Here is a 27561-nt window from a genome sequence, read left to right as displayed (position 1 = left end):
ATAGATACAATCTATAATATGGCTTACACCATATTTTCATTACTATTATTACTAAGGAAGCTAGGTTGCAGCATCCCTACTTGACTTTGAATAATATACCTTGAAAAGGAAAAAAAAAAAAGAACCTCTCATTACTCTCTGGTTGAATTCAGATGGCCATTGTGGTACTTGTTTCTCGTCACTAATTTGGGGAACTTGTGCAAGGAGGTCACTTCTATATCCATCCTGTGAGTCTCCATATCATATAACATTTGAGTTACCTTCTCAGTACATGTGTTCTTCCTCGTGCTAGTGTCAAATGATCACACAACTATAACCTTGCACAGTGTATATTAGTCATGGAAAGATGAAAGGCAAAATAGATGAAAAGTCACAATGCCTAAAATTTACTTTGAAACACCTCATGGCAGCAAGGTGATAAAATGTGCATGCACTACACAGGTCACGCCAACACCCACGTGCCTATGAAGAAAGCACATATGAGGAGCAGTTAACTGTAAGCTACTCAAGAGTGCACAGTCTTGGAGCAGTCAAGCATTATCTAGCAATGGGAAAAAGTTATATGGAAGAGGTGACTGACAAAGTCCTCTTGACATTTCTGTCTTTGGTCAATAGCCAGTGTTTTCCTAATAGGTTACTGAGTACTTAAAATGGACTCTTACTGGTGAAACCAGTGGTATACCTTCCTAATTTGACTGATGAATTGAGTTTCTGTTGGTGATGTAACAATAATCAACTTTTTAATTGCTTGCCACTTAAAAAGAGTTCAATATCTAGTAACATCAACACTACCCAAAAGTGTGTCTGGAATGTAAAATCTCAGATTCCATTGCAAATGTAATTAATTTAGGATCCCTGTTTTAACAAGAGCATTGTATGATTTGCTAACACAAGTTTAAAAGCATTCTTCACCATTGTATGAGCAAATTAAATGGAACTCTAGCAAGGTCTGTAACTTACACCCTTAGAAATAATGCAACAGGCTCAGTAATATGGAACCTACCTATTCACACCTATCTTTGGATTCTGATAGCTGAAATATGACATAATGCTGCTCTGGAAGTTTTCATTTGCCTTGAATACACTTTTTATTCAATGTACTAATCTGAACACATAAAAAGGCAAATAGTTTTGATACATTAAGTTAATATACAGAACAAGTTACTTTATGCCTGCTATCCCACTGGAACATTTTATTTTTCCTCTCAATTTTTCTTTTTTTATCAGTGCCGGAATTGAACCCTGGAGTCCACGCATGCTAGGCAAGTGCTCTACCACTGAGCTACAGCCCAGCCAAAGATATCAACATTTAGATGAAAATTTAGATGGTAAATTATATGGTCAGGCTTGTGACTACACAGTATGAATTTTCACTTTTATGCATGCCTGTTAATAACAATCCCACACTGACAGTTGTAAGAGATGGGAAATTTTTACTTTTAGTATCCGCTAACATCTACGATGTCCAATGGTTACTGCCTTACTCTGACATCCTGCTATGTGATCCATCTTAAAATAATTATCACCTCAGTGAAGAAAATATTGGTAAATTGAGAAATACTGGAGAAATCAAACATTTTCAAGCCCATAGTAAGGTCTGGTTTCTCTTTAAAAAAGTGTTTTGTAATTTTATAAACTAATCAGGATTGAAAAACACTCCAGTTCTAAAGTAAAAATATTGATGTGGAAGTACATCAAGATCAAATTATAAATTGCCTAAATCAAAAACAATCTAAAAAAAAATCTCAATTTAAAATCTTTAACCAGCCACATATATGACAAGTCTACCTCTAGAATTATAAAAAATTAGCCAATATTAAATCTTAATCAGTATATTTCATCCCTATTGCAATTTCTTAAGAAATTTGTAATATGATCCAATTTTAGTTGTTTTCTAAGGACCGAAACTTCAGCTGTATCATCTACATCAAAATGTATTTGTAACAGTAAAACTCAAGGCCACCATTCTCTTCTAAGTTGTTGTTCTCTGAAAGTAAATGAAAAGGTTTTGAGCTCTCATTTACATAGATGGCAGATCTGTGGTGTAGCTTTGGCATGATGAACTTACTTTGTGCATCACTGTTACCATAATGGTTAGGATGCAACAAACATAACATTTGTGGTAACCAGTTCACAATTGAGAATGAAAAGATGTATTTTCAGGGTCATAAATAAAGCTAAATACCCTCTTATTCATGGGAAGGAATAACCAAATCTAACCAATTGTACAAGAATCCCAATTAGCCTAGATGAGTCTTGCTAGTATGCAGGCCAGTGTGTGACTGCCCTGCAATTGTGCAAGCATTTCGCTGGACTCACTACCTACCTCGGCGCCCTTTGTCCTGGGAGAATTTCAACTCTTCTTATAATAAATGTGGCAAATAAACTTGGCCATTAAAACATAACCCAGAAGTGTATTTGTCAGATAAGTTTACCAAGAACACAACAATAAATTGATTAGAATAGTGCAGTGATCAATCTCAAAACTTCATAAAAAATATATTTTCTACCAATGGTCATAAATAAAGGAGGAAAGACCATAACACATTAATTTACAATGTTGCCACTAAATGAAATGCAAAGGACCATCAATTTATCTAACTCGTGGCGTACTCATCACTGAATGATCCTATGTCAGTTTCTACTAGAAATTTATAAAGCACTGCTTTCAAATTTTGACATGGTATCAATCTATGTTACAACTGATGAAATATGACCATGGAATGTCACAAAACAAGTCCAAGTGAACAAGTTAGCAGTCTTACCAAAACCTAGAAATGTGGGCAATGCAGAACTGAAAATGCAGTCATTGAACCTAAAAGTTGCTTTGCCTTCCCAGCAATTTAGAGAAAAAGAGTCTAAAGTCTGAATTATAATTTATTTCTCATCATTCTTATTATATGTCTTGTCAAACATATTAAAGATTAACTAACTAGAATTGCCCTCGGAATCCCTAAATATTTAAATGTAAATTATTTTACCTTTCAATTTAGCAAAATGAAACCAGAGGGCATAACTTATCTGCAAGAAATGGACACCTCAGGTCGGGGATTTACCTCAGTGGTGCCACCACCTGCTTCCCAAGCACAAGGTCCTGAGTTAGATCCCCGGTAACTAAAAAAAAAAAAAAAGAAAGAAAGAAAAGAAAAAGAAAAAAAATGAACAACATGAAAAAAGTGCTAAATTAGGAATTAGGAGGTAATAATGAGTCCAATCTCTAATTAACTTCTTGTTCTGTTAACTAGTGAGTATAATATCGGATTATGTATTATTTATATCCTAAATCAATGACCTGTCATATGAATTTATACAAATGTCCTCACTTTCCCTCTGCTGCAGTTAGCCCATCTATAACATGAGCATGATTTATAATAGCATTAAGTAGTAAATGTTAATACATTCAAAGATATTTAAAGCAATGTCTGGCACAAAAAATAGTATTTAAAAATATTACTAGTTTTGCTTCAACTGCGTAATTTACTTTTTTCAATAAAGATTGTAAGACAAATGCTTTTATAATATATTCTAGGCTGAATTTTCCTTTCTTGCTATACATTCCTTTAAGTAGATTTCAAGATTTCTAAGATTTTTAAAGTTTTTAAATGTTTGCATGTTCCTAAACTTCTAAAACTACATGAATGACAAGGTGATCATCTCAAACCTTGTATTTTACATTTAAGTGTGTTCTGCTGAGGCACTCATAAGGCATTCTTATATTAAACATGGATTTTTTTCAAACTGGAATATGTATAACTTCACAGAACGAAATACCAAGGGAATATATGAAGAATAACTATAAAACTGTAACACATCTGTGTATAAGTATATAGAAAATAATTAAGAATATCACATACATGTTATCAATTCCCTATAATAAATGTAATCACTATGTACTACAAATATACACTAATAAAAAAGTAACCCATTAATCTGTATAACTGATACAAAAGTGAAGAAGCCAAAAAAGTGAATTTTACATACATTTTACTACAATTGAAAATAGATATCAAAAATAAATTAAAAATTAGAGGAAAAATCTCAAACAATTTAAACATACAGAATAGTGAAATAAAGGGCAGAAGTCAAGACAGGGTGGTATCACCTACATGTAATCCTAGTACTGTGGGAGGCTAAGGCAGAAGGATTGCAAGGCCAAGCTGGGCAAACTAGTATCACCCTGTTTCAAAATAAAAAACAAAAACAGTTGGGATGTAGTTCGGTAGAAGAGCATCTCTGGGTTTAATCCTCAATACTGAAAAAGAAAATCAAACACAAAAAAACAAAGTCATCACAGTTTATAATATGATACAGACAATTGCACTGAACAATGTTAAGAACCATTGCTCAAAGAAGGATGGCAGCACTAGCATTCACCTCTCTGATCTGTGCTAGTGAACTCAGACCAAGGATTCCATCCGGCACTGGCGTAGCTGTCAACTTGACTTCAGCCAGTGTTGCCACAGAGGGTTGAGAACTGCCAGCTATCCCTCCTCGTAAACTGCGTCTTGTATTCAGATGTCCTTCTCTGAGACTGCCTCATGGGAAGCTGAGATGTACCACTTTTATCACAACCAAAAACTCAAAGTTCACAGATTTTTCAAAAAGCAGTCTGAAAGTTGCATGTACCAATTTTATCGCTGTTAAAATATTCCCACTGAAGCTATACGCATTCAAAAGTTCACAGTGGTTTTACCCAAGAGGAAAAATACTGTCTTTCTCACAATGCTGAAGTCGAAGTACCTTTACAAAAATTCACAACAAAGGCTCCACTCAACTTATCCGAGAAACGAGTTTCTTGTTGTCTGGTGATATCAGAGCCTGAACTGACAGAGGAAATTGTCTCCTGCTTCACTTCTTAAGAATTTGTGCATGAAAATAGCATTAGAATAAACAAACGTACAGTGGACTTTAAAAGAAAGAGAAATCTGAGGCTCAAAAATTATGGAACGAAATCAGACACACAGTGTCTGAGAAGCAGGATAATAAGCTGCAACCCACCCATTCCAGGGTACAGTGGCACAGTAGCTAGAAGCCTACTATTTGTGTGGATGTAGAAGGTGAGAACTGCCCCCTGCATAGTTAAATTTATGCAGATAAATCAGATATAGGCAGAAAAATCAAAATTCTAAGGAGTAAAGCATGACTATAAATTCTCATTATGTGTTATTGGTTTTCTTTTATCTTTACTGATCCTGTACACTTGTCTTTTGCTATTATTTTTGTTGTGGTAAAAATATATTTACCTCAAATTGCTAAATCTACTTATTTCCAAAATATTGTCAACATAGTGATATATTTTATTTGAAATGTCACAACTCACCATGATATTACCCAAGATGAAAACAAAATTAAACCCAGGAGAGGGAAGTGGTATGCAATGGTGAGCAAAGTAAATGCAAAAATATTGGTAAATTCGAGTAAGTATTTACCACCAACAACAATAATGGTGGTAGTAATTAATTTGGAAAATTTAGATATAAATAAGGACCTAGTGTTGTTTGTTTAATTGTGCTTTTTTTGGGGGGGTGGCTACCAGGGATTGAACTCAGCACCTTGTGCTTGCCAGGCAGGCACGGTGCCACAGAACTACATCCCCAGCTTGGAACTAATGTGTTTGAAAAAAGCTAAGGGGGAAAGCAGAGTTAAGGAATTCCTCAGTTATCTTAACACTCTATAGAAGGATAAAAATGAAGATTAATTTAGAGCTTGCTAATTCCAATCCAACTGCTTAACTTTAATTCCACTTGAGAGAAATGCAGAACAGGATGGCATGAGGAGCGGGCAAATAGAAACTATAAAACTGCTGAAATTATTCTAGCTAAGTCAGAAATCAATAAGCATAAATAAATAAATAAATAGATCGTAAACACTAAATGATAGTTTCAGTCCAGGTTTTGTTTTCTGCAAGGAAATTTATGTATATGCTGAATTTTTCAAAATTGAACAGCAGATACACAAACATCAGCCAGGATAAAGAAAGTAAATAGAAACGATAAGACACAAGAGAAGTAATAAAATTGTTACTTTTTGCATAAAGTAGAATTTTCTGCTTAAAGGATACAGAGTATACAGAAAATTCTAATCAACAAGGAAATGAGATTTAAATATTATGTATATGTTGTATGTAAAAATGTAAATAAGCTGCAACCCACCCATTCCAGGGTACAGTGGCACAGTAGCTAGAAGCCTACTATTTGTGTGGATGTAGAAGGTGAGAACTGCCCCCTGCATAGTTAAATTTATGCAGATAAATCAGATATAGGCAGAAAAATCAAAATTCTAAGGAGTAAAGCATGACTATAAATTCTCATTATGTGTTATTGGTTTTCTTTTATCTTTACTGATCCTGTACACTTGTCTTTTGCTATTATTTTTGTTGTGGTAAAAATATATTTACCTCAAATTGCTAAATCTACTTATTTCCAAAATATTGTCAACATAGTGATATATTTTATTTGAAATGTCACAACTCACCATGATATTACCCAAGATGAAAACAAAATTAAACCCAGGAGAGGGAAGTGGTATGCAATGGTGAGCAAAGTAAATGCAAAAATATTGGTAAATTCGAGTAAGTATTTACCACCAACAACAATAATGGTGGTAGTAATTAATTTGGAAAATTTAGATATAAATAAGGACCTAGTGTTGTTTGTTTAATTGTGCTTTTTTTGGGGGGGTGGCTACCAGGGATTGAACTCAGCACCTTGTGCTTGCCAGGCAGGCACGGTGCCACAGAACTACATCCCCAGCTTGGAACTAATGTGTTTGAAAAAAGCTAAGGGGGAAAGCAGAGTTAAGGAATTCCTCAGTTATCTTAACACTCTATAGAAGGATAAAAATGAAGATTAATTTAGAGCTTGCTAATTCCAATCCAACTGCTTAACTTTAATTCCACTTGAGAGAAATGCAGAACAGGATGGCATGAGGAGCGGGCAAATAGAAACTATAAAACTGCTGAAATTATTCTAGCTAAGTCAGAAATCAATAAGCATAAATAAATAAATAAATAGATCGTAAACACTAAATGATAGTTTCAGTCCAGGTTTTGTTTTCTGCAAGGAAATTTATGTATATGCTGAATTTTTCAAAATTGAACAGCAGATACACAAACATCAGCCAGGATAAAGAAAGTAAATAGAAACGATAAGACACAAGAGAAGTAATAAAATTGTTACTTTTTGCATAAAGTAGAATTTTCTGCTTAAAGGATACAGAGTATACAGAAAATTCTAATCAACAAGGAAATGAGATTTAAATATTATGTATATGTTGTATGTAAAAATGTATCTGTTTTCTATAATTTTACTTTCTATTTAAGGAGGATTATACATATAGGTGTGTCTTATCTTTGTACCCAGTTTGGTAATCTCTGTCTTTTAAGTAGGATTACTAGAATACTACAATTAGTGTGTTTAATTTTACATTTCTTCTTTCTTTTTTCCCCCCTTATTTCCTGTCTTTTCAATTTATTGAAATTCTTGCGTGAAGAAATAGTGATTTTCATCAGAACTATTTGCTTATTATCTAATTTTTCCTTTCTTGGTTGTTCTGAGGATTACATTATACATACTTATCACAGTCTACCATTAAATAGTGTTATACTACTTCATGTCCACTGAAAATATCTTAAAACAATATGCTCCCCTTTCTCTCCTCCTACCCTGTGTTATTTTTCTCACATATTTCACGTCAGTATAATTTTCAAAATCCATTATTAGTTTTAAGTAGTCAATTTTAAAGTTTTTAAAACATGTAGGAAAAATATTTTATATTTCACTTAAAACTTTGCATTCAGTGACATATTTATCATTTCAGTGATTTCTCAGTCCTTTTTTAAACAAATTACTATCACATTCTGTCTGAATTTAACATTTAATGTATTAAAACTTCCTATGGTGACAGTCTGCTGATGAGCTCTCTCTGATTTTATCTGCAACGTTTTCCTCATAAGTTTTTGGAAGATACATTTCCTGCATATACCATTCCAGTCTGACTTTTTTCTTTTAGTAAGTTCATGACAAAAATCTGTTGTCAAAGTTTATTTAGTCTGTATAAGTATGGTTTTTTTTTTCTATGCCTACTTTTTGAAAGTTTTTCTGCTTATCACTGGTTTATAGATATTATGATATGCTTTGGTGTCATTTTCCTATTTCTTATTGGGGTTCGTTGAATTCTATGTGTTTATGGCTTTACGGTTTTCAAGAAAATATTTCTGTGATTGTTGACTGTACTCTTCCACTGCCTCCTGGGTTCTCCAATGGACAGTTTAGAATACTTGGTATTGGTACCCAGGTAAATTGTGCAGTAATTTTTTCAAGATTTTCTCTTTTTAGTCCACTTGGGTTACTTGAACTTATTCTGCAACTTTTAATCTATTATTAATAAAATGCAGTATATTTCTCATTTCGAGTATTATTTTTACCTCATTTCTAGAAATTCCCTTGAGTCCTTTGTGTACCTGCTTTCCTTCTAATGGTGTTCATTTTTTCCATTACCTTGTTGAACATAGGGATATATTTAGGACAATTTTGTTGTATTCTCATCTGCTAATTCTCTCACCTAAGGCCATTCCTTAGCCTACTTCCACTGATAGGCTTTTAAATTCTTATAGATCATGTATTCCACTTTATGGGTGAGCTTAGTGATTTTGTATTGCATTCCAGAATGTTATTGATTGGGATTTGAGAGACATACAGATAACATCAATAGAAAAAAATTATGTTTTGAGATTTTCATTTAGAACGGGTCCAGAAAAGCCTTTAAATTAGCATAGTTTTTTTTTTCTACCAAGACTATACCCCTTCAGAGGATTCAACCTAACACCTTGTATATAATAGATGCCTCCCCTTTGGTTGGGGTACTGCCTGCCTGTGTGAACTGCAAAATCTACTTCTCCTCTTCCTCTCTGTTGGTTCTTTTTTGGTCCCATTCACTTTCCTTGCTTGTGTGTGCAGAATGGTACTCAGTTGGAACCCCAAGGGATCATTGCAGATATTCAGAGGTCTGTCTGTGCTGTTTCTTCATATCTACTATTTTGCCCTGAAAATTTTAGATGCTTTTTGGCCAGATTTGCAAGACTTCTGAACATCACTCAAAGTCATCTTTCTTACACCGCCTCCTGGAAACTCCAGGTCAGGAGCTGGGACAGTTGTAGCACTCCTTGCCTTTGTTTTCCTTCTCACGGGGATCAGCTCTCTGTGCTTCCCTTTGCCTGTGTCAGCAAACTTCATATTGTGTCTGTTTTACTGGCTGTCAAGTATTTGAGAGTAATTCTGGTCTCCTTATTCTGTCGGAGTGAAAAAGGAAAGTGCATACTATACCCTTTGTTTTCAAGTTATAGAATGTTAAGGGAATATAATGTTTTTAATGGTGAAAGGGTTTACTTAAAAAAGAAAACGTGGAAAGTGAGGGAGAAACTGGCTCTGAAGAGTGAGCTGGGGTCAAGTAAAAGAGGAACAAGCAAGAAAAAGTACATCCTGGAGGACACAGGGCAGGCTATCATGAGGAAAGCCACAATAACCAAGAAAGTATAACCTCAAGTATACATCTTATTTGTCTTTGAACAGCTTACCAATACACATTGAACTTTTAAGGACTGAGACTGTAGTTCAGGGGTAGAGCATTTGCCAGCAAATGCCAAGCCCTGGGTTCCATGTTTAGCCCCACAAAAAATAAAACAAATTTTATAAACACCACAATACAAATTTCCAAATAAAACTTGAGGATTAGTTGATTTTTCTACTGCTAATTACAGAATACCACTTATTGGGTGTATTATCTAAGAAAAGATTCATTTTGGCTCAGTTCAGAAGGTGCAAGGTTGAGGGGCTACATCTGGTGTTGATTTTTTTGCTGGCAGATTCTCACAGCAGTGCAGAATATCACACAGTAAAAGACATGGAGCACAAATGTGTGCTTTTCTATCTCTCTCACTTATTATTATTTTTTCTTCTTTGTACAGTCCTAGGGATTCAACCCAAGGCTTCACAAATGCTAGGCTTGTGCTTACCAAACAACTACTGTGTATCTCCAACTACATCTCATTTTATAAGGTCACAAGTATTCAGCTAAGAGCGCCCATCCTGCTTACCTTATCTGCTGTTCTCCTGACACCATAGTAAGACTATGTTTCTACTTCTTCAGTATTTCACGGTGAGGCTTAAACTACACCATCATTTTAGAAGCCTTATTCTAGCAAACATATTCCAGCACCATATTCTAGCAACCGGTTAGAAAAAACAAATCTACTTTGAGAATGTGTTAATTGTACATTCTAACCACATATCTTAAGATATAATCAGATTGCTGTTTTTGGAGTCAAAAGTGTTCCTATATGGTATTTTTCTTTTCTAATGGAAATTGAATCTTTAAAATTCTAAAGATATTTTCAATAATTTTCTTTTCCTAGAAAGTAAACAGATATAGAAATAAAGAGACTTGAAAATAGATCTCCTCCACGTAGGATTACATTTTCAAAATTCTGAACCTACTGGGAGTTCTTCAAAGGTTTCATGTTTGTTATTGCTTTACTCACAGGAGTTAAAAACGAAATGCAACATCTCTGCCTATGTTAAATTCCTCTGTTTATTTTTCATAAAAACAGATAAAAAAGAATTTTACACTCATTTCAGGGTTCAGGATTAACAGGTTAAATGCCACCAAACATCATTTTTGGAATATTTTTATTGGTGCACTTTAGATATACAGTACAGTTACATTCATCATTGGGATCGTGCACCTTTGCACGATGTGTCCTGGTTCTTATTGGTCCCCACTCCCCTGCCCTCCCTTCCCACCCCCACCCTTCCCTATTCACAAAGACTTTGTTTCCACTTTTTTCCTTTTCTCTTCCCTTGTTACCTTTCCCCTATTCCTCCCATTTGTCCAATACCTTTAGACCATTCTTAATTTGAGTTGTTTTGTGAAGACAGGTTTAAATTTTCAAATAAAACTATACCTCTGTCTGAGACTTCTCGGTCAATGTCCAGAAAGGTTTCAGAGGCAGCAATGGAATTTGCAATTTCTCTCAACAGATCAAATGAATACTACTCGCGGGATATTACTCATAAGAGAATCATGTTAGCATGCTTGCTTATTTCACCATGCCTTGTTTCAGGGTGGTTTTGGTTTTTTATTTTTGTTTTTGTTTTCTGTTTTGTTTTTTTCCTTAAGCTTGAAAGGCTTTATTTGGCCAGAAAAAGTGAACTGAATCCACAGGGTCAACCAAAAAATTGAAAAAGGAATTGAACTGAGGTAGACCCAAGATGATTGATCCTTGAATTTTAAATTCCCGCAGCTCAATCTAGGTCAGCTAAACCCTAATCTTTCATTTACAGAGTAAGTGCTTTTGAAACACATGTGCTAAGAAAAGATTCTCTGGCAAAGAACATGTTCAGTGGTTGGGTAATATACAATAATCACATTTTGATTGTGTAGTCCACAAAACTATTATGTCATTATGAAAACACTAGGTAACTTTTGTCAAATGTAACTGAAAGAGAAATTTCAAAGTTGCACCTATAATTAGTATGGCATGAAATTTAAAATACTTTTATTTTTACTTCCAGAGTCAGAATTTTGAAAGTGGTCAGAGAGTGACTTCCAAGGCTTTAGATTAAATTAGAGGGCACGAACATTTTTTCTTCCTCCTGAAATGACAGGAAAGTGAAACAACTTCTTAACTAGGGAAGACTTTAGATATTGACTATTGACAATGACTCTAAAATTGTTATCTGCTACTCCCAGTGTTTGTCAGATCCCTTTCTCTGTGAGTCTTGACCTGTGAAGCTAAAATTATTGTAAGCCAGTGGTATGGAGTAACTGGCATTTGCAATTTATAATTAATAAGAAATATTGAAAATTCTTAAATGGCCCTGAACCTAGTTTGTTTGTTTGTTTGTTCTCAGCTGTAAATTTAAATCCTTAGAGCAGAGAGACCAGTGTGGTTGAGGGAGACTTAGTATGCACCCCAACATCCTTGCCTTCCCCCCACTGCACTGACTCCAAGGTTTTTATTTAATTTCTTGAGATTTTTAACCTGCGAAAAATCAAGAGCAAGGTTTAAGCACAAAGAAAATGAAGCAGTCTAAGAAAATAATGATTCTTTAGCCAGAAAATAAAACGTGTAGACAAATCAGAACATACAATTAAATGTGATGGTTGTATGAATGAGTCAACCATACATTTTGAACAAAAATAAGAAAATCCAGTTAAGGAAACTACTTTGACAATTACTTCCTGCAGTCCAAAAATTGATCATTAAATGAGATAAAGCTTTGAAAGAAAACTTGTCGTGTGAGGTTACCCATAGGCCACACATAATTCTAAATGGAAATGTAATTCAGGGAAAAGCCAGAAGCCCATATAATACCCTATAAAATAACAGGTGGCACAGGCCCTTGCACATTTCATAAATGCAAAGAATTGGAGGCTGTTCCATAAAGTCAACAGTATGCTATATAGAAATAAAATGTTTTTGCCTACAAAAACCTTCCAATGCATAACCTATGAACCATCAACACCAGAGTTACTAATCCAGAGTTACTATTTTAATTTTGCACATTCAGGTAAGTGTTTAGTTAATGCTTCCTCATAAATGATGTAATGTAGTTTGGGATATATTTTATTGACATTTATTGTGATCGCTTTTAAAAATAAATCTAGTGCATTTTTATAGAATCATTAAGCATCTGAGAAGGGTTTTTTTTTTTCCAGTCTTAAGTTGGTGTTCTTTATGAAGGATTTTGTAAACTAGAGTCAAATTTCCAGATTTGTTATTTACCAAGGGTGATAGGATGAGTGTTATAGAAATAAGTAATGAATAACTTCTTTAAATTTAAAAATAATTTTAAATTAAACCACTCAATATTTGAATATTTGCAACTGTGTTGGTGATACAGTGTGCTAGTCTTTATCTCTGGCATAAGAAAAATAATAATGTACTATCTCTATATTTAAATTCCTGAGTAGTTTTGAGAAAAATAAAATAATCAAAATAAAAGCAATTCCATTCAGATATGGCCAAATTTACAAAAGGTCATGGGGGGGGGTGCGACTTCAACCCCTATCCAGGATGAATTCATGCCCAGATAGCTACTCGGAGTATTGTTAAACAATAGCTTGTGACAAACATTAGTTGTGTGACCCAAATGTCACCTGACAACCCCTTATGTCCTAAGGTCACACTTGGATTATTTGAACACTCACACATTTCATGTCTGGTAATCAAGTAAAACCTCTCTCAAATCGTGTCCGAATTTCCACTTTTGCCAACTCCACTCAGTTTGGGCCAGTGTGAATGTTCTGGGTGTCCTGTCCTTGACTCCTTTCCTTCATCCAGTGAGTAACTCAGCACTACCTTCAAATAGCTGTCAAATCAAAACATAACCACACTTTCTATAGTTATTTTGTTCTTAATATATTAGGTTTCTCACATAAGAGAAACCATGTGATATTAAACTTGTGGGTCTAATTTATTGGAAGTAGGGAGATAGATCTTTTGAACATGGGAAGGATGATGAAAAGATGGGCAAAGGTGGGAATGGGCGGGGAGAGGGATAGCAAAAGAATTAAGATGTGTTATGCACAGGTGCCAACTCCACACAAGGAATGTGAACATTAGGTACTAAAACTTGTGCTGATAAAATAAATAAAGATATAAATAAATAGAGTGTGCTGTGGACTTTTCAGAAGAGAGGGAGTAATTTGTCTTGGGAGAGGAAAAGGGATTACAGAGAAATATAAACTTTAAATAGAAAATTAGACACAACTGTTCTTTAAAAGGCTCCACTCACAAATATCTTAGAAACCATCCCATTAAGCACTTCTGTTTCCTCTGCTTTATTTCCTCTTTATTTCTAATGCAGAATATTTATACTTCTAGTGGGACATCCATTAATCCATTAATCCACATAGGATATTAGGCTTCAAACAGTTTATCAAGGAATTTTTATATTCTACCTATAAAGAATTCAAATGTCAACAGTTAATATAATATTTCTTTAGATGTTGAAAAAAGTAACCAAACACTATTAACAAAACCTTGTATTTCATTAGAAAGAACAGTAACGGTCAGTGGTCTGCAACAGTTGCCTCCAAGCAGTGACTTAAGACAATTTCAATCATTTTATTGTTTCTCAAGTTTTCAATAGGACAGGAATATAGAAAGAGTTCAAATGAGCACTTCTGAACTGAGTAATGGTTTCAATCAGACAGCAACTGAAGGTACCGCAGGTACCTTTCTCTTTGGGTAGGCTCAGTGTTTTTCCATATGATCTTTCCACAGAGGCCGGTTAATACTTCCTCACAGCATGGGAAGCTGGACTGCTCACGCAGGAACTTCGGGTCCTCATACCTACTGTTCTAAAGCAGCGAGGAAGAGGAGGCACCATCTGTGTGCTGGCTTCAGACCTTACAGAATTTCACTTCTGTGACACGGATCCACTCACCTACAAGGTAAAGGAACATGGGCTCCCTTCTCACAGTGGCAGTGTAGCCAAAATAGGGGATAGGAGATAAGCTATAGGATCCTTGGAAAATGTGACCCACTGTATATGTCTACTTATTCATATCTTCCCCAGATCTTCTTAAGATACAACAAGAAATAATATCTACCTAAATGTATAATTCTAGAATTTTATTGCTACTGTTAGTCATTCTCCTTGTTTTAATTTATGTGAAACAAAAAGATACGTGTGTGTTTCATGAAGTGAACAGCATCGACTGCTCTTCCAGGGGAGAATGGTGGAGCTAATGCAGGTTTTGTTCAAACCACGCTGATGTTAGTGCAGGTGAAGGATGGGGGAGCAGGGACAAGCTACTGGAAGAGAATGGTGGCCAGAGTTATTGTGAATTCTGTCTCCATTATGGCTCTGATAAACACACTTAAGATTTACAGATCTTTGGGTTTGATCCTGCAAGAATTATGTGATTCTTTCAAATCATAAAGTTTTTGACTTTTTTCTTTCTGTGACTGGAGGAAAGGTATCATTATCTCCTTTATAAAAGAAGCAACAAAAAGGAGACAAAGTGTTTGTCCATTGTTGAAAACCAGTATCAACATTAGGACTAGAACTAAGCTCCAAAATCACTACTCTCAGCTGTACAACCTGTTCAAGCAATACAATAAAATTACATCAAATGATACATCAAAATTATTATATACTTAGACTAAAATTAGAGTAACTGTAATCTGATTGCAAACTTATATCAGCCTTACTGATAGAGCCAATAATTAGTCATTTCAATCCCACCCATGATACAAATGATCCTGTCCATTCTGTATACCTGTGTTTGCAGGATTCCTATTTGCAGAATGCCAGCAGGCCTCTTTAGAAATTTATTTTTCCATGGTTCACACAGCATATAACAAGGTAGATTTACATAGCCACCCATCCTATTTTTACATACACCAGTGGGTATTCTCCCTGCATGCTTTATTCTTTGCCCATCATCCTGAAATGAGCATATACTTTCATTGCATCTAATAATTATACTGTTACTATGTTAAATTATTTGGAATATGATATAGCAAGATGAACTTGACATAATTAGTGTAAGCACTATTTTTTTTAAAAAAATCAAATTGCAGTACCTTGTAAGGTAGAAGTATGCTCCTATAACAGCATGGTAAACAGGCTTACATGAATTTGGAAATTTTGTATTCCTTTGCCTTCTTAAATGAAGATTCATAAATCATATGATTTAACAATTACACACCGTTCATCCCTCTCCCTTTTGACATTCATTCTGTCACCACACATTTCACCCTGTAGGCAGTGCTATCGTCTTATTTGAACTCTTTCTTGAAATTATAGTTCGGAAGTTTACTCAATATGATTATGCAGTACTCAATTTATGTTGATATTTTCTAGGGGAAAATGTTATCAAACTGAGCCAAAAATAAAACTCAAATAGGCCATTAATCAACAAGGGGTTTGTCAAAACAAGAATTATTTTCAAAAAAGACTCCGAAGAGAGTAATGTTTTACCAGTGAGTTCTTCAGAACTCCAGAAAGCATGCTATGCTTTGTTGTAAAACCCTTCTGTGCTTTCAAAGGGCATAACCATTCTATGCAAGTGATAATTTGTCTTTTTAAAGAATGTAAAATGGACAATGAGAAATAAGTTTACTATAGTTAGACAGACCTATTTTGAATACTTCTGACATCTCTAGTCAGTAAACACCCCAAGTTAACATAATCACTGTTCTATTGGACATTCTGACCAATTCTATGAGACATAAAATGGAAATAAAAATATACTTAGAAATAAAAGAATTAAATGAGTTACTATTTATTAAGGGTTTATCTTCTGAAAAATCCAACTATAAGTTTCTTAAAATTATCATGGACTAGAAAGGTCATCAAATTACAGGATAAATAAGCATAAATAATTGCTTTACTTCCTAAGTTAGTCATTCTAAAAGTATTTCATTTGTATATGCAACAAAACTTTTCTCAACAAAGAAATAGGTACAGGTCTAACAAATTTGAAAAGATGAATAAAGGGAAATTTATCTTTGTATAGGAATGGAAATAAAATGTTAAGAACTGACAAAGAAAACAATGTATCAATTACCTAAGACCAAATACACATACACAAATACACTTAAGAGTTTCACATAAGACAAAGCAAACATAAAAATCAATAATCAAGGGATAGCACATCAACAGATACATTTTGTTAGAAAGCTCCTGGAAAATTAATGTTAGGCGGTCATCTCTGTAATGACCACTTCCTGCTGGTTGTCTCTCTAGCTCAAAATACTTCTGCCTGTCTGGCAACTACCCTTCCCCTGATTCTTTGATAAGGGATCTGACCCACAGAGAATAAGCTCTCAGCAGCCAGGGTTCATCCAACATGACCTTGCTTCGGGACAGCAGTTAGCACCATATCCAAGTCAGAAAAACAGTCATTCTTCTGGAAACTTGAGTTGGAAAAGAAAAACAGATTTAGTTTTTTCTCTGATTATTAGACAGGTCCCACAAGGACAAGGAAGCTGTGAAAACAAGTGAGACAGTTAAGGAAATACGCTGAGAACAAAAGCCAAGGAGAAAAGAACACAGACAGAGCCCCAAAGGCAGGTCCACCCTTGCCTCTTCAATTCCCTGAAGGATGGATGAATCTAGAACATGGGTTTCATGAAACATCCCTGTCCTCTTTGTGGCATGCCCCCACTGATGACTGCTCTGACCTGCATACAGCTCTCCTAAATAAAATCACTTCACCTATCAAAATAGAGTATAGGTTATTTTTTTTTTTTTTTGGACCGGGGATCGAACTCAGGTCCCTGCGCTTGCGAGGCAGAGAGTGGAACTACTACTAAGCCAAATCCCCGGCCCCAATAGGTTATTTTTTTTTAATGAAGCATAATGCAACTATACAAATATTGGTGAACATTTTAATTCAACTTGGGAAGGTGAACACTCTAATGTTAAGAGCCCTGTGACAATAAAAAAGAAAGCTGCACAGTTTTCATACATACACTACTCCAATTTATAAATAAATGACAAACAGTGAAAATGCCCACACCATATATGACACAAACATGCAAAAAATGAAACATAGTGATATCCCCCAAGATAAAGTAGGCAATGGTCATGAACAGACAAATCACAGAAAAAATATAAAAGGCATTTAATGTGTGAAAAAAATCTAGAATTGTAAGGGAATAATTTCACATATAAAATAAAAGTTATTTGTATTAATACTTTGACATAGATATAAGCACTACATAGATAGCCTAGAAATGTCTGAAAATTTATTTTGCAACATGTAAAATGACCTTTAAACATATTCATTGTCTTACTTATTTTTCTTGTTGCTGAGACAAACACATACACCCTAAGTTAAAGGAAGAAAGATTTATTTAACTCACAGGTTGTAAAGGTTTCAGTCCATAATCAGCTGGCCCCAAGGCTGGGTGGCTTAGCAGAGGAGCAACACAGAGGAGAAACAGTACATGGTGGGCAGAAGATGGCAAAAGCAAGCAAGCAAGCAAGCAGAGGCAAACAGAAGCTTCTTTCTATCCCTTATATTGTATCCAGGTTACCAGGACCAGGGTAAGGCCAAATCAATTGTACTGATTTAGTAATCACACATCTTTAATCCCAGAATCACACATTAGATTCAGCCACCTCTGAAAAAGCCCTACAGATGATAGCATGAGACTTTGGAGGGACATCTAGACCCAAACCATAACATTCATACGCATTAAACCAGGGCACTAAAACAGCACTCCTGTTGACAGTAGCACAAACCTAACTCATGAGCACAATTAAGACTCCAATATAAGCAACATAATTTCTTGTTTTCCTTTGGCTCTGCTGTCTTAAATTTAGTACTAGGCGCAGTGATATCACCTTGCTCTTTCCTATGTGAGATAAACTTCAATGGCTTGGTATGTACTTTGACAGGCACATAGAAAGCACTTAGCAAATGCAAACTCTCTGCCCACTCCTGACATCCTGCCTGTTCCCTCATCTATAAAATGTACATGATATAAAACAAAATTGGGGAGTTATAGGTAGAAGATAGCCAAGAACCTTCTCCATCTTTTGGTTTGGATTTTTCTAGGACAATCACATCCCTGTTACGGAGCAGTGCTGAATGGATTCTCAATATAATTAGCCAAATCAGTGGTTTTACAGGTTCCACAACATCCTTCCATGCAGATGTGGGGCAGAACGACCGTGCACAGTGCTCTGTCCCTGTGTAAGCAGGGAGCAGTGATTCTCACGTAAGGGACCCCTGGAACTCAAGGTTTCCCCGCACACCCCTGCCCAACTCACTGCCCTAAGACTGGGAAGCCAAAGCAGGATGGGATTTCCTGCTTTGGGTGTGTGCTCCCTGCCGCATTCCCACAGGGGACCAAATAGCCAAGTTTACCTCATTAAAGTGTGAGTCAGGAATGATACAAGAAACGACTCCAGAGAGGAATATGTCCTGGTAAGTGTAAGAACTGCGACTTTCTCTCTTTCCCCATTAAATTCAGTCTACTTGAAGAGTGCTGTGGACCCCTTATCTTCCCTTCCTCTGCAGTCGCTGGGGACAGGTGTACAGAAAGAAGGCAGGTTCACTAGGGTTGTGCTTGCTCTGGCCTTGACCCTGTGGCAGTCCTTCAGCACTCAAGACAAGAGCCTGTTTCTTTACCTGAATTGCTAAGGCCTGCCTGGAATCTGGGGCAGCTGAGGACTAGCCTGTCCCCACAGGGTAGGAATGTATTAACTACCCCCATAAAAGTTATTTTTAACATTTTATTTAAGGAACAGCATCTGGAGAATAACGAAAGGCAAACCACGATTCCTTTATACCCAGGATGTAAATCTTGGCAAACCGATCTCTCATAGCTTCATATGGGAATTGCATCTGTGGAAATGGTTAAATGGAACCTCCAAAATGGAAACTGGAAAAACCTGAGATAAACAACAGGAACTACTAGGCAACCTTGTTGAATAAAATCCTTATAGTTGTCCTAATTAATTATATTAGGGAAATCTGACAAAAAGCTTGACATTCTTTTATTGGATTCAGAAGTAATTACCCCCAAAAAAGTTTAAAAAACGAGGGGGTGATGGGAGGGCTGGGGAATGGGGAAAAGTAAGAACCAAGATGAGTTATGTAACAGTACAAGATCCCAGTGATGAATGTGACTGTATTGTATACTTAAAATGTACCAATAGACTTAATAAACATAAAAAAATAAAAATAAAATATCCTCACATACAATGAGGCTGCTACCACTGCTAATTGTTTCTGCTCAACACACCATGAATATTAGCAGTGGGAGGTTTTGTAGCATTTTCTGTCCTGTTGATGAGAGTTTGACTAATGAGGAAAGGAAATTTAGCTTTCAAAGTCATGAAATAAATAAACAAATGCAAATGCAGTCTCTGTTTCATTAATGCTCAATTATGAAAAAATCACTCCCAATCTTCATAGCTACTTAATAAACCTGCATTTGAAATACGTAATCACTATATTGTTTTATTTATTTATTTATTTATTTATTTATTTATATTTAAGAGAGCAATACTTTGGTTAGATCTGTCTCAGTTCAACAAGATATTTCAAGAGCACCTCCTGTGAGTGAGATTACCACCTCAAGGAACAAGTACCCTTCCAGGAGCACATGTGCACGTGTTCACATGTGTTCTGTGTGTTCACTATTGCATGAGCACACAGGAAACGGGACACAGGAGATACAAAATGCTGAGTGGGGAAAGCATCACATCCAACCAAGGGGTTTTAAGAAGAATCTACTGAAGATTATAGTGATGACTGGGTACGATTCTGCCAAGAGAATAGAAGGTAACAGCATAAGCAAGGGAGAGAAAGTAAGAATGCAGGGTGCATGTTCAGAAATCTGTAAGCATTTCCTCAAAAGCACGAGGTGAGCATTCCAAGGAAAATGGGCTCCAAACCTGGCCCTGCACTTGCTAGCTATTTAATCATTAGCAAGTTGCATAACTGCTCTAAGCCTGTTTCCTCCTGTTTGAAACTAGGGGCCCAATATATGTGATATGGGAGTAGGCCCATCATGTGATGTGCCTGTCATGGTAACCAGCATGCAAAGAATGCTCAATAAAAACTTCACTTAAAGGAGGAATAAAAAAGAGGAAAGGACGAGGGGAAATGGCAAGAAGGAAAGAATGAGGGAGGGAAGGAGGGAAGGAGAAAAAGAAGGAGAGGAAGGGGGGACAGAAGATGGTAAACGGGAGGGAAAGGAAGAAGTGGAGGAAGGAAAAGATGGCAGGCTTGAGGAGAAAATATATATATTGCATTTCGTTAGTGCATATTATTTATGAAGAATAACAAGTTTTATTTCAGCATATTTATACATTCACATAGCACACTTTGGTCATGGCTACACTGTGACCACACCCTCTTTATTTCCTTCCTCATCCCTATAGTCTCGCTCCTATTTTCATATTAATTTTCTTTACATTCCACAAGTACAGCCTACAATATTTGTCTTTATGAGGCTGTCTTACTTCACTAAACACGATGACCTCCGGGTAGTTCCATCCATTTTCCCACAAAAAAGCAGGATTTCGTTCTTCTTTATGTTTGAATAACATTGCACTGTGTATGTATGCCACATAAAATATATATTTTAGATTCACTTGTATGTAAGCCCCAGGCATGAAGATAAACAAATACCTTAAACTAAACACAGTAGAGAACAAAACTTCAGGACAAGCCTATCTATATATTTCAGTAAAACAAGGAAAAGATGTATAAGATCACATGATATAATGAAATAATGGGACATTGGTGCAGATTTGGATATCTGCAAGACCTGCAACATTCTAGAATTTCTTTAATGGAGTGACATCCTCCTCTTAGAATTATTCTGAAGACAAACATGCTACATACAAAAGCATGTAGCATTACACTTTGTGTACAACTAACCACAAATGACTACAGGTTCCCTCTTCACTCTCCCGCTTGCCTCCCTTAGAGAAAAACAGGAAAATAATGAATTTAGAGACAAAGAAAAAATACACCAAATGACAGGAAAGAAGGAAATTATTTGTTATCATGGCAAAGAAGACAAAGGATAAAAAATACTGGAAGGGCTATTGCATAGTATCGATTCATTCTCAAGATTGCAATTTCAGCGGAAGTTTTGGAGAAAGAAAGGAATAAACTGAAAATATGAAATGAGTGGTGATATCCTAGGGCAGAAATGTCACCATTTAGTGACAGCAACTTCATTCCAGGTCGTGAAACAAACCATTAAGAAGGAAAAAAAATAAAGCAGGATGCATCACTGTTCATGTTGAGTGTTTTGTTTTGGTTATTTTGAGGAAAATGTGTGAATTTAAAGTAAGAAACAAACAGAAGAAAAGAAAAAGTTGAGGATAAAGACACAGGAAATGGTGTGTTCCAGTGTGTATAAAGAACATAGTTTAACGTCTTCACAAAAAGATAAATCTCATTTTCAATCAAGGATATTTGTGGTTGATAGAGATACAGAAATTCTGTAAGGGAATGAGAAGTGGCTAAGAAAGATCTTGCCAGAGTTCAGCTTCTGAGTCACAAGACACCTATGTCATAGTACGGACAAAGATTTCACGCTCTACACACTGTCCATTGTGATAAGTTCCAACAGGAGCAATTGAAATAATATAATATGAAAGAGAGATAACTCTGGTTAGCAGAATGTTCCCTAATTAACACATTTGTTTGCTTTATTTAAACACCTCTTACAATAAACCAAGGAAGATGTAGTGACAGTGTGTGATTGGAGAAGAGTGATAAATGCATTTCTGTATAAACACTAGTGGATTTAAAATAAGTAATCCAAATTATAGAAATAACCTATTTGATCGTAACATAATGATTGTGATTTGCAATGAGCTCTGGAACCTATTATCATTTCTTCCTTGTATAGGTTAACATACAATCACCAACAGAAAAAACTACATAAGGCCAACCGACAAGATCCGTGAAAAAGAAAAACTTATTGTTCTTACATAATCTTGTATCAACCCAAGAACATCGTCACATATACAATTTTGTGCAATTTTCAGTAAATTTGCAACAAACCAATCATTAAACTCATTACATGAATCACAGCCAATATATGTAGAAAATTCATATTTCTTTTTTAAATTAATTTTATTAGTACATTTTAGGTATGCAATATAATGGCATTCATCATTAGAATCTGTACCTTTACATAATATATCTTATTCTTATTTTTCCTCTACCCTCCCTTCAACCCCTCCACCCCTATTTACAAAGACTTTTTTTTTCCATTTTTTTTCATTTTCTCACGTTAATTCCATTCCCGTTTCCTCTCCTCTAACCCTCTAATTTTCCTTCCCTTTTCGTCTTTTCTTCCTGTTTCATACATTTTGATCTTTATTTACACTTTCAGTTTCTCACACCAGAGAAACTATTTGGTATTAACACCTGTGTCCAATTTATTTCACTTACGAGTATTGCTTCCACATGCATCCATTAGCTATAAATGCCTCTAATTTCTCATTCTTTATTAACTAAGTAGTACTCCATTTTATTTTTTTAAAAAGCCACATTTTCTTTATCCAGTCTCAAGTTGATGGGCAATTGGGCTGTTTCCAAGTTTTAGCTATTACAGACTGTGCCATATAAACATGGATGAGCATGTATCACTGCGGTATGATACCTTTTATTCTTTTGGGTAGATACCCAGCAGGGGAATAGCTGGGTTAAATGGGACCTCTAGTCCTAGATCTTTGAGGTATCTCCGCACGGATTTCCACAGTGGTTGTGCCAGTATACACTCCCACAGTGGAGAGGTGTTCCTTTTTCCCCATAGCCCTGCCAGCATGTGTTATTGGTGATTTCATGATAGCAGCCATTCTTTCTGGGATGAAGTGGAATCTCAGCAGTTTTTTCATTTGCATCTCTCAAATGACCAGTGATGGTCAACATTTTTTCATATGTTTATTTAATAGTTCTACTTGTTTGTCTGAGAAATGTCTGTTTATTTCAGATGCCCATTTTTTGATTGGGTCTTTAAATTGGGGAGGTCTGATTTTTTTTTTTAATTCTTTATACAGTCTAGACAGTAGATATTTGTCTAAAGAGCAGCTGGGGAAGTTTTTTACCACATTGTGGGTTGTCTCTTCACACTATTGGTGGTTTCTCTTGCTGTGTAGAAGCTCTTTAATAAGAAGAGATCCCACTTGTTGTGCTAGTTCACGTGCAACTGTAGTTTTGTTCATGAAATCTTTTCTTTAACCAATGCATTCAAGAGTTCTACCTAAGCTCTCTTGCAGCTGGTTTAGTGTTTCTGTTTTAATACTTAAGTCTTTAATCCATTTTTATTTTAGTTTAGTGCATGGTAAGAGATATAGTCTAGTTTTAATCTAGTTGAAATCCAATTTTTCTAGCACCATTTATTAAAGAGGCTATCTTTCCTCCAGTGAGGGCATTTGGCTCCTGTGTCAAAGATGAGGTGGCTGAGTGTATCTAAGAGCTCTTTCTGCATCTTCTAATCTGTTCCATCGGACCTTGGGTCTGTTTCTTTGCTATACCATGTTGTTTTCATCACAGTAGCTTTGTAGTATAGCTTCATTTTGGGGACTGTGATAGTCCCTCCCTTGTCTTTATTGCCTAGAGTTGCTATTGTTATTCTAGGTCTCTTCTTTTACCCAATGAATTCTTGGATATTTTCTCAAGGTCTGAGAAGTATGCTGCTGGTATTTCAATTGGGATTGCATTGAATCTATATAGCCATTTTGAAAGTATAGCCATTTTCACTATATTGGTTCTTCCTATCCAGGAGGAAGGGATGTCTTTCCATTTTCTGATATCCTCTTTGATCTCTTTTTTCAGTAAGCTATACTCTTCAGAGTAAAGGTCTTTGATTTCTTTCATTAGGTTGATTCTTAGTCGTTTAATTTATTTTTATGCTATTGTGAAGGAAGTTACTTCTACAGTTCCTTTTTCAGTGAGTCTGTTTATTGTTTACAGGAAAGCTACTGATTTTTGTGTGTTGATCTTGCATCCAGCTACTCTACAAAATTTGATTATTAAGTTCAGGAGACTTTTGATGGAGTTCTTGGGGTCTTCTATATAGACTATCATGCCATCTGCAAATAATAATAATTTGACTTCTTCCTTTCCTATCTTTATTCCTTTTATTTCTTTTTCTTGTCTAATTGCTATGGCCAATGTTTCCAAAACTATATTGAACAGGAGTGGTGACAGTGGACATCCTTGTCTTGTTCCTGACTTTAGTGTGAAGGACTTCAGTTTTTTAACCATTTAGTATGACATTGGCTATTGGTTTTTCATAGATGGCTTTTATTGGGTTGAGGTAAAGACATCTATTCCAATTTTTATAGGGTTTTTATCATGAATGCATGTTGGATTTGGTTGAATGATTTTTCTGCATTGAGATGATTAGATGGTTTTTGTTCATCACTCTATTAATGTAGTGCATTACATTTATTGATTTGCATATGTTGAACAATCCCTGCATCCTTAGGATGAATCCCTCTTGGTCAGGGTGTATGGTCTTCTTGGTCTTCTGCATTCTATTTGCCAGTATCTTATTAAGGATTTTTGCATCTATGTTCATGAGTGAGACTAGTCTATAGTTCTCTTTTTCCATTAGGTCTTTCTCTGTTTTTTGGATCAAGGTGATGTTCACTTCCAGGACTGAATTTGGAAGTTTTGCTTCCCTTTCAATTTCATTGAAGAGTTAAAACAGTAGTGGCAATAGTTCTTCTCTAAATGTCATGTAGAATTCAGCAGTGAATCTGTCAGATCCCAGGCTTTTCTAAGTAAGTTTTTAATTAGGTTTTCAACATCATTGATTGATATTGGGTTGTTTAGAACTTTTAGGTCTTCTTTGTTCAACTTTGGTAATTCATAAGTATCTAGGAATCTGTCCATTTCTTCTGTGTTTTCCATTTTTTTGGAGTATAGGTCCTCAAAGTAAGTATTGATGGTACTCTGGATTTCTGCTGGGTATGTTGTAATTTCACCCTTTCATTCCCAATTGCTTGATTTTGCTCTTTTTCTTTCCTTTTTTTAAAAATAAGTTTGGCTAAGAGTTTGCCAATTTTGTTTACTCTTTCAAAGAATCAACTCTTTTCTTTATTGATATTTTTTATAGTTCTCTTAGTCTTCATTGCACTGATTTAAGCTCTGATCTTTATAATTTCCTCCCTTGTAGGAGCTTTGGGTTTGTCCTGCTCTTCCTCTTATAGAAGCTTGAGGTTCAGCATCAACTTATTTACTTGATTTGCTGTGTTTTCCTAATATGAGTATTCACTGCTATAAATTTCCCTTGTAAGAATGCTTTTGTTGCGTCCCACTGAGTCCAATATGATCTATTGTCATTTAATTGTAGAAACTGTCTGAATTCTTTAATTTCCTCTGTGACCCATTGGTCATTCAGAGTGTGTTGTTCAATTTCCACGTGTTTATAAAATTCTTGCATTTTCTTTTGCTATAGACCTCCAATTTCATCACTCTATGATCTGATAATATACAAGGGATAACTTCAATTCCTTTGCACTTACTTAAACATGTTCTATAAGCGAGTGGAGAACATCCTATATGAAGGTGAAAAGAATGTGTATTCTGATTTTGTTAGGTGGAACACTCTGTAAACATCTGTAAAGTTCATTTGTTCAAGAGTTTGATGGAATTCTAGTATTTCATTGTTTATTTTCTGTCTAGTTGTTCTATTTGTGACAAAGGCATATTGAGGTCCCTCACTACTATTGTATTAGTGCTTATTTGATTTCTCATGTCCATTAGTATTTGTTTTATTTAGTTGGGCACACTAATATTTGGTGCATATATATTTATGATAGTCATCTCTTCCTCTTAGATTGTTCCCTTTACAAGGATGTAGTGCCCTTCTTTTTTCTTCTTAATCAGGGTGGCTTTTGAATCCATTTGATCTGCAAAGAGGATAAGCTATTCCTGCTTTTTTTCAGGTTCCTGTCACATGTAATATTGGTTTCCACCATTTAACTTTCACTCTATGAGTTTCTTTTTTAATTGTGTTTCTTTAATGCAGCATATTGTTGGATCTTGTTTCTTGATGCATTCTGCCAGTCTATTTCTTTTTTTCTTCTTTTTATTGAGTTTATTGGTACAATCTAGGTATACAATACAATTACATTCACCATTGGGATTCTGTACCTTTACATAATAGGTCTTGATTCTCATTTTTTCCCCTTGTCCCTGCCCTCCCTTCACCCCCTCCTCCCCTCCCCATTTACAAACACTTCATTTCCATTTTTTCAGTTTCTCATATTTTTTTCCTCTCCCTTATTACCTTTCCCCCACCCTTCCCACTTTCCCTACACCTTTAGCCCTTTACTTCCTATTTCACATTATTAATTATCTCATTAGGATCCTATGTGCTATTATAGTTTTTCACCCCAAAGAAACTATTCGGTATTTCAGTTAAAGAAATCTCTGTATGAACATTAAAAATAGGGAATCCTAAAATAAAACTAAAAAGGAAAGTAAAAGAGAAAAGGCAATGATGTAACATTAAAATAATCCTTAATTCTGGAGATGAAAATGGTCCCTGAACATATTTAAATTGCTTCTTGCTCTTATAGTCTTATCTTATTCTTTTTTTCATTATTCAGAGAATACTTTATTAGTTTCTGTAATCAAACCCACGTAGATATGACCTTACATATTTAGTATGATGTGTTACCCCTGTACACATGGAAAAAAAATTAAAAATAAAAATAAAAATAAATTAACATTTCTAGACCAATATGGTTGTCCATTTCTGTACAATGCCAACTCAATACAGTAAATTGGGATGATTTTTTCCAAAGTTGGCAGCCCCGTTAAAGTTTCCCAAGTTATATATATATATTTATATAAAAAGACTAATAATAGTATGTTATGCATCGATAGCAACAACAGCTTTTCCAGGTTCTGCAGTCATCTGAACAAAATTATAGACATTCAGCACATTCCATTAAAAAAAAAAAAAAAGGAAAGAATAATATCCAGACAACAGCAAAGTTCTGTTGCTGTTGTGGTACCTGGCACCATTTTTTTTATTAGCCTCTT

The sequence above is a fragment of the Fukomys damarensis genome, unplaced genomic scaffold, assembly GCF_012274545.1.
Source record: "Fukomys damarensis isolate Sample0158 unplaced genomic scaffold, DMR_v1.0_HiC HiC_scaffold_4, whole genome shotgun sequence".
In the NCBI taxonomy this organism is placed as follows: domain Eukaryota; kingdom Metazoa; phylum Chordata; class Mammalia; order Rodentia; family Bathyergidae; genus Fukomys; species Fukomys damarensis.
The sequence above is the reverse complement of the archived record's forward strand: the minus strand, read 5'-3'. Positions refer to the sequence as shown.